This window comes from Pteropus vampyrus, unplaced genomic scaffold, assembly GCF_000151845.1.
Source record: "Pteropus vampyrus isolate Shadow unplaced genomic scaffold, Pvam_2.0 Scaffold177, whole genome shotgun sequence".
Lineage (NCBI taxonomy): Eukaryota > Metazoa > Chordata > Mammalia > Chiroptera > Pteropodidae > Pteropus > Pteropus vampyrus.
In genome coordinates, this window is record NW_011888958.1 from 2200288 (window position 1) to 2217304 (window position 17017).

The 17017-nt window shown below is 34.9% G+C and overlaps 1 protein-coding gene and 1 pseudogene across 12 annotated transcripts in view; both read left to right on the forward strand.

The window, feature by feature from the left end:
• NUMB (NUMB, endocytic adaptor protein) overlaps positions 1-17017 on the forward strand; it is a 138224-nt gene that overhangs the window by 17164 nt on the left and 104043 nt on the right. For all 12 annotated transcript variants that reach the window (XM_023537038.1, XM_011370909.2, XM_023537031.1 and 9 more), the window contains exon 2: positions 14582-14713. The gene's annotated coding sequence lies outside the window, so the exon portion shown is untranslated. The remainder of the gene's footprint in view (positions 1-14581; positions 14714-17017) is intronic.
• Positions 2649-2767, forward strand: LOC111746135 (annotated as a pseudogene).

A 17017-nucleotide genomic window follows, 5' to 3' on the forward strand; every position in this document is an offset into this window, starting at 1 on the left:
CCCTCCATTTTTTATTCCCATCCCCCACCCCGTCCTTCAACAACCATCAGCTTGCTATATATGTCCGTTTCTATTTTGTTTTGTTTTAGCTTCCTCAAAGAAGTAAAATCGTATGGCATTTGTCCTTCTATCTTCTCCAACTTCTTTCGCTTAGCATAATACCCTATAGGTCAGTCCATGTTGTTGAAAATATTACCTTTGGATTAAAAATTTGGAAAGAATAAGTAGGATTTTTGAAAAATTGTTGTTTAGACTGATAGTTTAAAACCACCTTAAAAGTCATGATAAATTCCACATGAAATTGATGAAACTTGCTTTTAATGAGCATCTTTTACTTTAAAACTAGTCTATATGAGCTCCATTATTTGGAGTTTAGACTTGGAAAAGATATTAGTTTTCACTTACTTGAAAATATTTCATATTTTCATTTACAGTTTGTAAAGTTAAGTTCTATATCACACTCACTGAGAAATTTGTTTCCTATTTGCTAACGTCATCAAACATTGCAGTAGAGCTCTACAGTTCCTCTGTGCTCTCCCAATATGCCCTTTACTTTTTCCCTTTTTGTCTTTCTGTTAAGGCTGTTTGATCTGCTTTGAATGCTTTTTCTTTGTTTTCCTTTCAAGTGGTAATATAACCATCTTCTTACATGAAGTCTTTCTTATTCATCACTTTCTCTAACTTTATCTGTATTTTTGATTCCATATATGGCATATTGTCTGCTTTGCATTATAGTTAAGTATACATTTTTCTTCCTAAATAGATTATATACATACTGGGAACAGGATTCTTGCCACTGTAACATTCTTTGTAACTCTCACAGTTGCCTATCATAGTTCCTTGCATGTAGTGGGTCCTCAGTGGTGTCTGAATTGAATTAATAATCTTTGCCCTTATGGAGTGTGGTGGAAGGAGAGGCACAATAAGAAGATAAATAAATACACAGGCAAATTGGCACTTGAGAATATGTGATGAAAATAATAGTACATTTAAAATAAAAATATATATGTTACCTTAATTCTGTCCACACCTTTGTAAATAGATTCTCCATTAAGCTCTTTTCATTCATCCTTTTAAGTGTGCATCTATTTAAGTCTGTTTATGGGGCAGTTTCAATGAACTTGTGGAGGTGGACCAGTTTGGAGTATGTTGAATAGGAAATGAGGGTTAGAAATTAGAGGCAGAGTTGATACTTTTTTGAGAAGTGTGGCTATAAAGGGTAACTGAGAAATGGGGGAGGAGGTGGAGCATAGCTGTTTAGGGAATGATGGGATACTTTAAAAAATATATAAATATAGGATATAATGGTTTAGGGATTGAGGACAAGGTATAAAGCAGCCACTATAGGAAGCTTTAGAGTAATATTGCTGTGATTGAGGTTGTTAATTGTGAATTTACGAGAATAATCAGTCTGTGTGGATATCTTATTTTCTTCAGAACTCCACTGCTCTTTTGCAGTCATGGAGAAGGTTAGCTGGAGTTTTGCTAGGAGAGTGTCATGAGAAACATTGAATTGCCTGTGAGGAGTCATTGTATTGATGAACTGTGAAATCTAAACTGGATAAACAAGAAAGTGAAAGTGGCAGGTTTCATAAATACTGGTCTCATTAAGAGCTAAGAATTATCTTTACAAGTGAGTTGGAAAGATAATCTTTTATTATATGTCTTTCTTTCTGCTTGCTTTTCATTTATGTCCGAAGACCAGAATTTGTACAGACTTAACCACTTGGAATCTCTTCTTCTACATAGGCAGTTTAAACCCACATTCTAGCCAAATGGATTGAAACACACACACACACACACAACCACACACACACACCCACACACACACCCACACATACACCCACACACACACCCATCCTCCCATCCTCCCCCCCCGCCCACCTGGTGGCCTATAGAGCTTATGTGTGTGATTTCAAATGACATATTTTAAAGTCTATTATCTTTAAAGTCTAACTTCCTTTGTTAACTTCTACTTTCTATGAATAGGACACAGGAAAATAATTTTCTCTGAAAATATCTGGATCTGTTTAGGCACTTTCTGTGAAATTGTGACAAGACCAAAACTTATTTTTCCTCAAAACCATTAAAAAACTTATTGTCGGTACAGTCTTTTTGTAAAACGGTTTGGCAGATTCTTGTAAACAGGTAAATATACATTTACCGTAATGATCCAATAGTTCCACTCCTAGATATTTAACTCAAGCGGAATGAAAACTTATAGTCATACACAGAAATGTATACTAATGCCAAAAACTGGAAGCACACCCCTATATATTGAACTGGTGAACTGATAAACTTTGGTACATATATATACACAGTGGAATACTATGTCAGTGCATGCAGTAACGTGGATATGGATGTCGGCTGCATTATGCTAAGCGAAGCCAGTCTCAAAAGGCCATGTATACTGGCTGATTCCATTTTAATGATATTTTGGAATGAACAAAACTAAAGGGCCAGAAAACTGACAAATAGTTGCCAGGAGTAGGACTACAAAGGGCATGAGAGTATTTTTTTGGGTGTTGTCTGTTGTGTGCGTCTGTTCTGTTTCTTGTCGTGGTGGTTACACGACTGTATGTGTTTTTCAAACTCAGAAATGTACACTTAAAGATGAATTTTAGTATGTATAAATTATACCTCAATCTGTCTACGGCCATGCTACCCTGAACAAGCCCAATCCCGTCTGATCTCGGAAACTAAGCAGAGTTGGACCTGGTTAGTACTTGGATGGGAGACCACCTAGGAAGACCAGGTGCTGTCAGTGTAAAAAATAAAAAAAATAAAGGATTGTAAACAGACAAGGTCCTTGCAATCTGTGAGGTCAACCAAGGGTGGTCTTGCTTAAAAAAAAAAAAAAAAAAAAAATATATATATATATATATATATATACACACACACACACACACACACATATATATACATATATGTGTGTGTGTGTGTGTGTGTGTGTGTGTGTGTGTATAATCCAATCAAAGTTCTAGGATATACATTACCATATTAAAAAGTACTTTGGAAAACTTAAGAAAATGTTTTGTTTTCAGATTTTGCTTATGTGATTTTTTGAGGGGAGGAGAGAAGAGTGGTACAAGGATCATTATCATTTATAAAGTTCTTTGAAGCTCTAGAAAACATGTAAGTGCTGAGTTTGTTTTCATTTAGCAAACATTCTTATCATATGTTTAAAAGAATGTCATGTTAGAATTAGTAGAGCCCATGAGACTTTATAAAGTGTCCTTGTTTTGTAGATAAAGAACTTGAAGACTAGGTTAGGTTAGCTAAAAGTCACACAGCTAGTTAGTGGAAGAGGTAGGTCTAGAATTTAAGGGTTGGATTACTAATTTGATTCTTGTTTTACTAAAACACACTTTTTATTCTGAGTTATTTCAGGATTATTTTTAATTCCTTTTCAGAATCTTTCACTTGTGTCATGCTAAAGCTGGAAACCACTCCCTTCCTGGTGGTAGGAAAGTCCTGTGTCTGGTTGATAATAGGAAGGCTGAATTTGAAAGATCCTACATAAATTTTGCTTAGATAGTCAACAAGGTTCGTTATAAAGACATTTTCTTCTTTGACTCTGAGAAACTAGATACTTAGTTTTGAAGTTGTCAGAGGCTACCAGTTAGAAATACGTTTTTGTAACTTGATTGCATTTAAAAAAAAAACCTTCAAGGTAACAAGAATAATGGTTTTTTTTGGGAAGGTAGAAAAGGTTTAAAAATAGTTCCTCTGTCTTATGTGGAGCACTTAGGTTACCTTAAGTAATGAGGATTTATCTTGTAAATACAGAGTCTGTTGTGAGGATGCACTGGAAACAGTCTTAATAGCTACCCCTTCAGGAAATGGAAACTGGAATGCCATTCAGAATGTAATAGCAACTTTAGTTGTCTTCTATCCTTGAGGCTCAGTTAACTTTTACTGTCCCTCTGTGTATAATAGTTTTATGTGTGCTTCTGGACACCAATGCTAGAACAAGGCTTACGGTTCCTGCCTCAATATCTCACGGTTCCTGCCTCAATATCTCAGAGATTTTGGTGGTATTGTAGGTATGGCAGACGAATCACAGAGCTAGGAGGTGGCCTGGTTTCTTTCTTGGTTTTAAAAGCTGTCTCTTTGGCCTGCAACCTTCCTGGGAGTTATTGCCTGTAAGTCATAGCCCCCAGCAGAGCTGGCAAGTCGCTTTCTCTGTAAGGGAGCCCTACCCTCCAATAGTTCCTCTGTCTTTCATGGAGCAGTTTTAGTCCCTGTACTCCAGGGAAGCCAAACTCCCAGCTGCCACTGCCTGTTTCTGGACAAGGAGCCCAGTAGGCTCCTGGCTTCAGCACTGCTTACCATTTTGCATTTATGTTCCCTATCACTATTTATATTATTTTTTGAGGCAGCTATGCATTTTTTATTTATATATTTGATACATTTATATATTAATTATTATTTGGGTGAATATACTGCACTATCTTGACTAGAGCCATTTTAATCTTTCAAAGCTATGGTTTCTCATATTTAAAATTGGAATTATAGCTACTACCTCTTGGTGTTCCTTTGTGCTTATGAAGTGAAATTATATATGCACTTGTATTTATATTTTCAGAACACTGCTGTCATAGTAAGTGATGTATATATAGACATATAGAGAGAGTGGCTATTATATTTTCAAGTGAGTCCTGTAATTCCTTCTTTGTTTAGAATGTGTGTGTATCCCAAACACTTGTCAATCAGTATTTGAAATTTCTGCAGATGTGTCTGGGCATTATGGCGTGTTTTGAGGCTTTGGGGTTTGACATTTAAATCTAATTTTAATCTCTGTCTTAATGGTCTTAATTGGAGGTTTTTCAGGATGAACTGCAATTTTTTTTTCAATATAATGAAATGCTGAAGTGCTTTATTCTTTGTATTTGTTGTATTTTAGAAATATTCAGGTAATTGATATTTTTTTAAGCTCTATTGCATATACTTTTCTATTAGCTACTAATCAAAAAAGTTAGTGCAGTATGTATACAGATATGGAAGTTGTAGTGGAGTGAATTTTAAGTCAAGAAAAAGGAATGTTATAGTGTGCATAAGGGAGGAAATAAGATGGTGTTTGAGAGAGAGGTCTTGGCTTAGACAACCATAGTTATGGTCGAGGTAAAGGCCCTCTTTGGAAAGAAGAATCAGGAGGAGGAATAAAATATTTAAAGAAAGACTTCTAACTTGTGTGTTTAAGTTATAACTAACATGCTTGCGTATTATAACTTCTAAAGCCTTCACTCTGGTGAGTTAAACTTTCCTTATGAATTTAGAAGCATAAATTAAAAAATTTTTTCCTTTTAAAATAGAAACGTCAAATTATTCTTGGATTTGGGGTTTGAATTAGTGGAGGCATGAGTCGTGTAGATTATCATCCACTACTATTTTTTAGGGAAGCCTAAGGTATTATCCTGCTCTTTAGAGATGTGTCTAAGAAGATTGTGCTTGCTGATAAATGATCTTGCTTCCTTTTTTCTTCAGTTGAAATAATAAGACATATTACTTCCTTTTTCTTCTTATATCAAGCCCTGAGTATGTCTCTGCTTTTATTTTTGTCTTATATCATGAACTGTTGTGTGCATATAGGTGTTTGGAACCACGAAAATGTATTATCAAGTAAGAGGCATGGCACAGTACCATTTAGGGTTTCAAAGTTAATCTACCAGTCAGTCAGTCAGTCAGTCAGTCACGAATGAGAACTAACTCAATATGCCAACCCATCATGTAGCCATTTTCAGATAAGTGTTTCTGAGAGGACCCATATAGTGACTGTTACAGGCACTTTGGTACAAAGTTTTATAAAGTTCTTAATTGTTATGCATTTCTCCCCAAGCTGAAATGTGTGTGTGTGTGTGTGTGTGTGTGTGTCTCTCTTTCTGTCTGTCTCTCTCTCTCTCTTTCTGTCTGTCTCTCTCTCTCAGAATCTATGGTGGGATTCTGGAATGTTTGATTAGGAGATGCGTTAGGATTCTGACCTAGATTCTTTCTAGTATGAGGAAGTAATTAGACACTATATGTCATAGTAACTGCTAAAATTTTACTTTTTCCTTTTCCAATAGTTTTCTTTTTCTCTTTTTCAGTATGAGATACGAAAGCGTCAACATTTAAAAAAATTTTCATGTTGAGAAATAACTGATATATGTAGTACAACTGTCATATCAAAACAGATCAAGAGGCTTTAATCTTTTGCCATTAATGCTTCTGTTGTATTGACCAATGAGCTTCCTTTTATCTGTTTGCCACGTTGGATCTTAGTGAAGCAGTGTAGTTTGGTGGAAAGAAAACAGGATTTGAAATCAGGGCTTGAAGCCCTATGTCAGTTTATTAGCTCTGTGGCTTGGACGTTTTTGAGATTGTTCCCCTTATAAATAATATGAAAAGAATAATGATATCTGTCTTACAGAATTGCTACAAAGCAATTAAAGCATAGCAATTAAAGTTTACAATTAACTGATTAAAATTAAATAAAAATACTTTGTAAACTATTACATACTCTTTTGAGTATTATAGTGTTTTTCATTTGGTACATTTGTTGTATTTTAGCAAAATAACACTGTTTTCAAAGACTGTCATCATTTGGGTTAAAAGACTGCCGACATTTGGTTTGATGTGTCATTTTCATTTAGGGTGAATATCCTTAAGTTTTTATCTGCCTTTATACTTTCCTTAATAATAAATTTCTTTACTGTATGAGGATTCCTCCTTTGCCAAAGTTAGGAATTGGTTAGGCTTTATCATTACACCCTGCTTCACAGTGTTATGAAAATAAGGGCTTTCTGGAGGCCATGCTGGGATCTAGCTTTTCTTGAAGTCACTGGTTCTTAATGGGGTCAGTTCCCGCCTATAAGTTGTTTGGATCTTTGAGGGTGCACTTTTGTTATCCACAATGATTAGGTCGGAGTGGTTGCAGCATTGGCATTCAATAAGCAGGAGCCAGGAATTCCATACATCCCACAAGGTATGAGACAGTTCTGCATGATGTTTGAACATTCCCCAGACCTTGTTGTAGATGAAAAACCTGTTTGTACTTATCTGATTCTAATTCTGTTTTACATTTAAACACAAAGCATTTTTTGCATGGTTTTAAAAGACACTAAATTTTCCAGGAATGCAACTGCTTACTCAGTGCAAATTGTACTTGGTTTTGTTTTGTTCAGAACGTTTATAAGACTTGTTCACTGTTTCAGAAAATCATATTACCAATGGCATTGCCCCTTATAGTATCTGATTTTCCTATACAACTCTGTGTCAGTGTACATTTGTATCTGTCTCATTCATGGCATTTCTATGTATAGGTGCAAGTGTCTATGTCCTTAATAATATGAATTCTAGGATGGTTATACTTGAGCATTTACGTATTAACTATTTTATTAAAAATTATTTTTCTTTTTATTAAGCATATCTTAATTTTTTAAAACCGAAGATAGGTAAGTTACCTGCTTGCGTTTCAGGTTTATGCTCTTAAGACAAACTTTTTTTTAGTAGGGTTTCAGGATGGAGCTTGTATTTAATGGAAGTCTGTGTTGCTTTTCCAGGGAGAGAGAGAAGGTCCATGTTGACTACCTTACAGGTGTCTATCCTTTTTCTCTTCTTCTCTTTCTTTCCCTTCCCTCTCCTTTTTTCTCTTCCTTCCTTTACTGTATTCCCTTCTCATTGTCAAGTACTTGATATGTAGACAAGAATATGGTACTGTATATGTAAGTAGTGAAGTATGTAATAAAACCAACACCTGTGAACTCATCACCCAGCTTAAGAAATAGAACATTACCAATATTGCTGGTACATTTCTCTTTGATTTCCATTCACCTGTCTCTCCACTAGGGATAAAAATATTCAAATTTTTGTTTTGGTTTTATTTATTATTCCCTTCCTTTTCTTTTATGTATTTTCCTTCTTGTATGCACTTCAAAAATATACTCTTTAGTTTTGCTTATTTTTTAGCTATAGAAATGGAACCCCATATATATATTCTTATTTGCTTTAGCTAATCATCATTTTTTAAAGATTCATCCATATTGATGTGTGTGTGTGTGTAACTGCGGTTCATTTTCTCAGAAATATATATTAATTGTATGACTACCATAATTTATCTTTCCTCCTGAATGTGGACATTTGTCGTTTTCCATTTTGTTGGCATTATAAACATATTCTTGCTTATGTCTTCAAGTGCACATGCACAAGCATTGCTCTACAATGGTGAATTTTAAACATTTTTGATAGTGATCCCCACACCTACATACACAGTTGGAAGAAAAATAAAAATCGATATTCACCCTTACTATGTGTGATGCACTCATCTTTTCCATCTATTTCTCTTTCTCTTTAAGTGCTGATTGTGACCTAAATGATTTCACAGTTGATTTTCACAGTTCAAAATAGTTGTCTTGATTCCCTTTGGAAAGCAGATGTGTTGACCTGGCTTTCCTTTACCTATAGAGTGTGTCAGAGGGCAGCATCCCATGAGGTGATGCTCCTAGCTAAGCAGGAGCACTGCTTCCACACCTGGAAACATCTGGTTCTTAAGGTCAATGAAGTTTCAGGTAGGACTAAATTTGGATTCAGCCCTTTAGTACCTGCCATTCCTTGATGGAATGAATTCCCTAGGTATGCCCTAACTAAACATTTTGAGTCATGCCAGAGTCACACCATTCTCTGAGGGTGCAAGGGGCAGGATGGGATTGGTCGGGGCTTTCTATTCTTGATATTTACTTTGATGTCAGACTTGGCTCCCCTTTTACTTATTTTGACCATAAACTGTATATTCTCAAAGGCTCATATCGTAATAGTTTATTCTTCAGTTTTTTGCATACTTTCTAGTGTGCATATTCGGATATTTCAGATATTTCCTTTTATTTGAGTTCCTCATTATTCTATGTTCTGCTAGATAGCATGAATTTTTTGCTGAAGAAAAGTGAGTTGATTTACCTGGAACTTTATTTGACTTTAATCTTAACTAATTGTAAAGGTAGGCAAAGAAGCTACACGTTTTAACTCCGATTCAGTGTCTAATTATTAGAATATGTATGCAAACTAACTTTCGGCACTATGCTTTGAAACTCGGGGCGGAGGGGAGAATATTTTCACTTGTTCTTGATGACTCGTGTTGGGAGTCCTGAATAATAGGAGTAGGATCAGGAATAACCAAGGTAGTGGTTTATTTTCCTAATTTCATTTTTATGAACATAGGATTTAAAAATTAGCAAACATTCATTTCAGTCTAGAAGTTGCATTGTGGCTTGCATTATTGTTTTTTTTTTATTTTGGTAAAATAGACATAACATAAAATTTACCATTTTAACTATTAAGTATATAGTTTAGTAGCATTATGTACATTCACATTGTTGTGCAACCATCACCACTATCCATCTCCAGAACTTTATCTTTCCAAACTGAAACTCTGTACCCATGAAACAGTAACTCCCCATTCTCCCCTTCCCGCCAGTCCATGGCAATCATCATTCTACTTTATGTCTGAATTTGACTACTCTGAATATCTCATATACATCATGTGGAATCATACAATATTTGTCCTTTTGTGTCTGGCTTTATTTTACTTAGCATAATGTCTTTAAGGTTCATCCATGTTATAGCACAGGTCAGAACATTGCTTTTTAAGGCTGAATAATATTCCATTGCATGATATACCACCTCTTGTTTATTTGTTAATGTGTCAATGGACGCTTGGGTTGTTTCCATCTTTTGTGTGTTGGGAATAATGCTTTTGTGAACAGATAATTGGTGTACAGATATTTGTTTAAGTCTCTGCTTTTTCAATTCTTTTGAGTATATGCCCAGAAATGGAATTGCTGAATAATGTGGTAATTCTATGTTTAATTTTTCTGAGGAACTGCCATATGTTTTACTTTTTTTTAACATCCATAAATTTAGATGTATTTTTAATCAATAATTATAGCTCTGCATTATCATTTTAAAATTTTTTTTAATTTTTAATTTTTTAATTATGTTTATTGGGGTAACATTGGTTAATACAATTATATAATTTTCAGGTGTACATTATAATTTGACATCTGTATATTCCATTGTGTGTTTGCCTTATCATTTTTCATGGCTTTATATGATGTCAGGCCATGTGTGGATATGCCATTGTTTATTTGTAGACATTTCTGTTAACAATTTTTGCTGTTATAAACAATACTGCAGCGATTCATTCACCAGATATTTACCGAACAACTACTTTGTGCTAAGCATACATAATAGCTCTTCTGTACATACGTATTTGCACACATTCATTTACTTATAAATTTTTTTAGAAGTAGGATTGTTGTGTCAAAAGGTAGGCATGTTTTGAAATCTGTTTGTTCTCCTAAAAGCTTTTATATTGATAAACTATTGTTAGATACAGTCCGAATAATAGTAAACAGGGTTGCCAGATTCTCCCCTCATATGTTATAAAACACTGAATACTATTGAACTTTTTAGTATGTGCCAATCTGAAATGATATCAGTTTGCATCTCTTTGGTTACTACTAGTGAAGTTGAGCATCTTGTGCTTATGATTTTATTTCTAGTTTGGTCCATTGCTGGAAGTCTTGCCCCACCTTGATCTTACCTTAATGTTGTTTTTTGCATATAACTGAGAGATTTCTAGAAAAGGTTTTTTGAAATAGAAATCTGTGTATGGATTGATTGCACCTGTATTTTGCACTAAATCTAATACAGTAAATAGTAAAAATGAGGTGTGAAAGGTAGATAAGGAATTAAAACTTATTTTAACCTTTTTTTAAAAATGAAAATCTCACAGAGATCAAGGAAAACGACCAATATTTGCCATAAAAAAAAAAAAAGTACATATTGAACCTTTTGCTTTTTATTGATCTCTAAGGGTTAGGGGTGTATTTCTTTGTTCCTTGTTAATTTAAGTGAGATGGTAGATGAGAGAAATGATACACTACTCTTAGGAGATATTCTAGGATTTATTTGCTCTAAAAATTTCTTGCGTTATATGTCATTAGAGGTTATCGAAGTGGATGGTACTTCGATTTGTATTTTGCTCTTTGCCTTTGTAGTCGCTTTTGCCTTTCTAGTTTCTAAGTCACTTTAAGACCTTTGATGACTTTTAATCACTGTTCTGTTCTCTGTCCTGTTGCTATTTCTGGTCCCTGATTTTTTGTCTTCTCTGTACTTTCACTCTTTTCCTTGGTTCCTTTCCTCTATTTCAACTTGAGCTAGATAAGGATTGAAAGCATTTATTTCTTCTGGTTTTGAAGAAATTAATCATATTATGTGGTCTTTAATTTTTATGTACGGATACTTTCCAGCAATTTAGACTTCCTTAAGCTCTGAGTGCACAACTCCTCTGGACAGTTGAGTTTACTAGCCACTTGGATGATAGTGTATATGTAGACGAAATATTGTCATTTCACCTAAAATGTAATGTTAATAATGATATAATGATATGATTAAAATGTTGAACCTTGTGAACTTAATAGTAACTTTCCTTGTTACCTTAATCAAGTCATTTAAAGTGGCATATTTTTCATTTTGTAAATTTCGATGACCTCATATTTTATTGCTTCCCTTCCTTTAGATAGCATTTGCTTACATAGCAAATGGAAGAGCTAAAATATTTAAGCCAAACATCCGGTATCTTATCTGTTTTGTTCCTTTTACAAATATTTGCCTGGCACTGTTTTGGTCTTGAGGATACAATGAAGTCCCTCTTTTCAAGGAGGTTGCGAAGAAACTGGGTAATCGTATTTAAAGTCTCCTCATTTCACTTTGATGGGCCTTAAAATGCTCAAAAGTAAAACGATCCAGTCTCTTAAATACCAAATAAGTAAAGAAGAACTGTAAAGCCCATGGAAGGGACCCTGAATGAGTGAACTAGGTCAGTGCCTCTCAAAATTTTCCGTGTGTATGAATCACCCGAGGATCTTGTTAAAATGCAGATTCTGATTCAGTAGGTCTAAGGTAAGGCCTGAGATTCAGCATTTCTTGCAAGCTTCCGGGTGATGACTATGCTACCAGTCTGTGAACCACACTTTAAGTAGCAAGGAATTAGTATATAATAAGAGAAAAAAATAGCCTGCTGCCATTTTGAGAAGAGTAGTTTGGAGCCATGTAGCACAGGCTTGGAGTTGTGAGTAGCACATCACACTTGGCCTTGGTGAAATGAAATTATAAGAGCTGTTAATGTTCGTATATTAAGAGAGGGTGTTAAGGACATAATCAACACCTGTTTTTTTGAATTGAGCTTGGATGGATGGTGCAGGGGTCTGAAACCTTTGAAAAGATACTAGTTGGTGAAAGAGACAACTATCTTCAGATATGAGGAAAGTGACTATCTAGTTAGATAAACAGAATTTCCAAGAGTCAAGTGTTGACTGGTAAGACTTAATTTGTAATTGAGAAGTTTTCCTCTTCTGTTTTTACTTTAACTGGCATAGAGATTCTAGTTTAAAAAAGTAAAAATAAGTCCTATCTAAAAAAATAGATAATATACTTTTTTTCTATAGGCATATTCTGTGTGGGAAGTATGTCAAATTCAATGTCAAATTCAAAGTATGTCAAAAACAATTTCATTGTTTTCCAAGTCTGACTAAAGCTTAAATGTGGTGCTTAAGTTGTCCTTCTCTGATATGTTCCTCCAGTGGTGGCTACTTGGAGTGTAAATAACCTGGGAGTTCATTTATCTTCATAGAGTTAGCAGAAGACTCTTAATCTTGGAGGTGGTATAAAATGTCCAGTGGGTATTGAGCATTTATCCATAGGGAAAATTTGGCAAGCCAAATCTTAGAACCAACAACCTTTTATTTAATTCTGTGAATTCTCAATGTTTGTGTTTCCAGTTGTGTTTTTAGAAATTTAGAATTTTTTTCCTTTCTGGTACTATTTTAGAAATACTCTATATTCATATTTCATCTTTAATATAGCACCTAGCTTGCTCCAGTCCTAAGATATTGGGAAATTTCTGCTGACACCCATACTTTATTATGGCTCCTTCATTAGTATCATTGGAGTAATTGTTTCCTTGAAAATAGTTACAATATAGTAAGGAGTTTTTTCCTTTATTTTGCTATAATGCAGGCAGAAATATGTGAAATGTAATCATGGACAAAACATAAATGTTGCCTTAATTATATTGGCATATTATGATCAAATACATATCAACTGTTTTCACTAGTGATATACCTAATGCAATTTCTGGCATATTTGAAAAGCATTTGCTACACTTATTATTTCTCTGTGGGTGTTTCTTTTTTTTTGGTATGTGTTTAGTTCTCTTAGCTCAACTGTTAAAACTGAAAGTTCCCATCTGATCTCAGAAGCTAAGCAGGGTTGGGCCTGGTTAGTACTTGGATGGGAGACCACCTAGGAATACCAGGTGCTGTAGGCGTTAAAAAAAAAAAAAAACAACCAAAAAAAAGAAAGTAAAAACATCAGAAGCGTTATAGCCTGTTTTAGAGTCAGTCCAGTGAAGCAATGAAGTGAAACACATTGTTGGCTAAAAATACATTTTGAAAATTACATCTGAAATTATTTTGTTAGAGCATCTATTGGAAATGAAATTCAGCTGTTCTTATTCTGCAGGTTATTTTTAAACATTATTATATGAAAGTAGATGTCTATACAAAATAAGTTTCTAATGTCTTTCAGTTTTTAACTAATTTTTCCTTAGGCCCATATAAGCCTTTATATATTCTGAGTATTGAATGAATATGTAGAATGTTAGAAGTAGAAGAATTTTAGAGCTCGTGTGAATCTTATAGACACTAGAATTTCTAAAAAGAATTTTAGATTATTTACATAGGGTTACAGCTTTAGATTTTGACTCTTCAGGGCAGCAGTCCCCAACTCTTTTGGCACCAGGGACCTGTGCTCCTATGAGAATCTAATGCCTGATGATCTGAGGTGGAGCTGAGGTGGTGATGCTAGTGTTGGGGAGCGGCTGCAAAGACAGATGAAGCTTCGCTTGCTTGCTGGTGGCTTACCTGCTGTGAGGCTGGGTTCCTAATAGGCCATGGACTGGTACCAGTCCAAGGCCGGGGGTTTGGAGACCGTTGCTTTAGGGTATTTCAAAAACAACTACTACTGTCTGTCACATCATCTCATTTTAACACCAAGAAAATAAGAAGGACAATCTCATAGTAAGCACATTTGGTTAACTTTATAGCCACTTTTGGTCATGGCTGTCACCTGTTCGAGGATTAGATTTTAGGAGCCATTCTCTAATACAACTCTGGCCTTTTAGAGATGATGTTTCTGAGCCCAGAGAAATATCAAAGTTCTTACAGCAAGGCATAATGATAACTGAGTTTAGAATCCAGGTCTTCTGTCAGACTCCTAACCCAAAATTTTGATCCACTCCTCTCAGTCTTTGTCACATGAGACTTAGGCTCAGAGAGTTTGTGCTTTAATTAAGATCATATGGATAGTAAGAAGTAGAGCTGGAAGTTGAGTCCCCATTACCCAACTCCCTTTTTAGTGAAGTCTGTACATTCACTTCCATGTAATTTTAACCCACTCTGTCAGCCCCTGTTCAGTTGTAGAGTTAGAAGTATAAGTGATTGAAAGAATGTCTATATTTAGCATTTTCTTTCCTTGAAAATTTCAGATTTGGGCCTTAAGCAACTTCTTCCAGGGAAGAAGGCCCCTGCAGCTGCTGTTGCAACTGAAGATCTTGATCCACATCCATAGATCGGAATATTGGTGGGCCAACTATCCTCAGACACCTTACTTAGGACAGGTAAGTGAAAGAGATAATTAGTAATGGTAAGAGAAGTAGAATGAATGCTAATGTTCTTCCTTCCTGTTTCTTGTTAGAGGCAAACAGCTGACTGCCTTTAGAAATTTAACTCTGGTTAAAACAAAGCAGTTGAAATCTTAAGTGTGTGGAGCTAAACATTTTCTTGATTGTAAGATATGTGTCAAAATGTTAACAGTAGTGAAACTTACCATGATTTTTTTCTTTCTCTTTTTGTGCATTTTCCAAAGTGTATTCATTCATGAGCTTGTGTTAGTTACCTATTGTTGCATAACAGACCACCCCAAACTTAGTCTTTTAAAATATACCAATTATTTATTTTGCTCATATATCTGCAATTTGGGCAAGACACTCTTGGTGGGGACAGCTTGTCTCTGTTAACCTGTGGTGTGACATAGGGTAGCTGGAAGGGTTGGGGTGGCTCAATGGCTGCAAGCTAGACTCATTTGAAGGTTTACTCACTCAAGTGTCTGATGGTTAATGCTGGGTGTTGGTAGGGACCTCAGCCTGGGCCATCAGTCAGAACACCTACACATGACCTCTCCTTTTGGCTACTTGGCTTCTTCACGGCATGGTGGCCGGTTTCCAAGAGAGCATCCCAGAGAGCAAGGGGAAGTTGCATGGCATATTCGACTTAGTTTTGTAAGTCGTATAGTGTTACCCTGCTCTTTTCTATTGGTCGAGGTCGTTATAAAGGTCCACCCAGGTTTAGAGGATGGGGTGGACATAGACTCACTCCATCACTTGAAGGGAGGAGTGTCCACATTATAGAAAGAGCATATGGAGTGGAATCTGCTATTGTAGCCATCTTTGGAAAACATAATCTGCCACAGTTTGTGTTACTTGAAGTATATAAATAATATGTATGATATGTGAAAAAGGAGTATTTGCAGAAAATTATGGTGTATGAGTCCAATAAGAATTTTTTGTGCTCTTCTTGTCTAGTGAAGTATATTGAAAATAAGAGGCTGAAACAGGAAGAACTGAAATAGATTGAATTTTCTATTGTATCAACAAAGCTGTAATCAGAAGTAGAGACAAAAACTTATAAACAAGATGCAAAGTAAGATTTGTAGTTTGAGATTTGGTTTTAAGAAAATACTACTTATTTTTTTAAGTCTACTTGTTTTTTTTCCCTTGTTTTAATAATTTGAGAATTATTTGGGAAACTTGTTTCCAATACATATGATAGATTTGAGAAACTAGTGCCAGTATTATTATATATATCAAGTTCGTTTTTTCTGTCTGCTTTTTATATGAAAACTATAATCTTTTTTTAGTATTGTACCATTTTCCCTGCTACACTTCTGGTAAATATTGAAAATTTTTTATTTAACGAGACAAGAAAACTTGGAAAGTTGTAGAATTTGGTTGTCTTATTGATTATACTTACCCACCAATTATAAATTGCCTGTGACAGGTTTGAATATAGCTATTACTTAATTTCTGGATGTAATAGAATAATAATTTTAGATAGTCCTCTAAGAATTACATGGAGGTGTGGTCCATTCACTATTGCTGAGAAATAAGCTCTAGGGAGTGTCTTATTATCTATTAGACCCAGAAAATTTTCTTGCTGTCTAGATGCTTTCCCATTTCTAGGTGATTTGCATTATAATTAGCCTACTCATTCCCCATTCCTCACAGGTAGGTAGATATTTTACAGTGGAAAATGATTGAACCAGGTATTGTGATAATAGAGTAATCTGCTCTTAACTGTGAATAATCAGAATTGACTGAGTTTGCAAAACAATATATTTTAGTTCAAAAGGTACAATAATTGAGAAAGCTGTTTTTTTGTTTTTTTGTTTTTTTGTTTTTTTTACATTTGAAAACAAAATGAGATGTTTTCCAGTAGACATATATTGGGAATGATGATGATAGGTAGTGTAAAACAGTGTATCTTAAATAACAACCAAAAATATATACATACACACACTCGCACAAACATATAAAACTTTCAAGCAATTAACTTGCCTTCTTTTTTGTTTTAAGCATTTTATTTTTTTGGCCCACTATTGCTGTTACAAAGTCCAAGTAGGTGAATTGCTGATAACATTTTTTCCAGGTTTATTCACTGCTTTATCTTGCCTCCCTTCTACAAGGCCTGTGCCTGACGGGATAAAAATTCCTTAGGTGAGTGAGACATTGCTTTCTGACTGGTCTTAGCAAAACACTTTAAGCTTTTTCCTGTTTGATGATGTTAGCTGTGGGTTTGTCATGTGTGCCCTGTATTATGTTGAGGTGTGTTCCCTCTATTCCCTCTTTGCTGAGATTTTTTTTTTT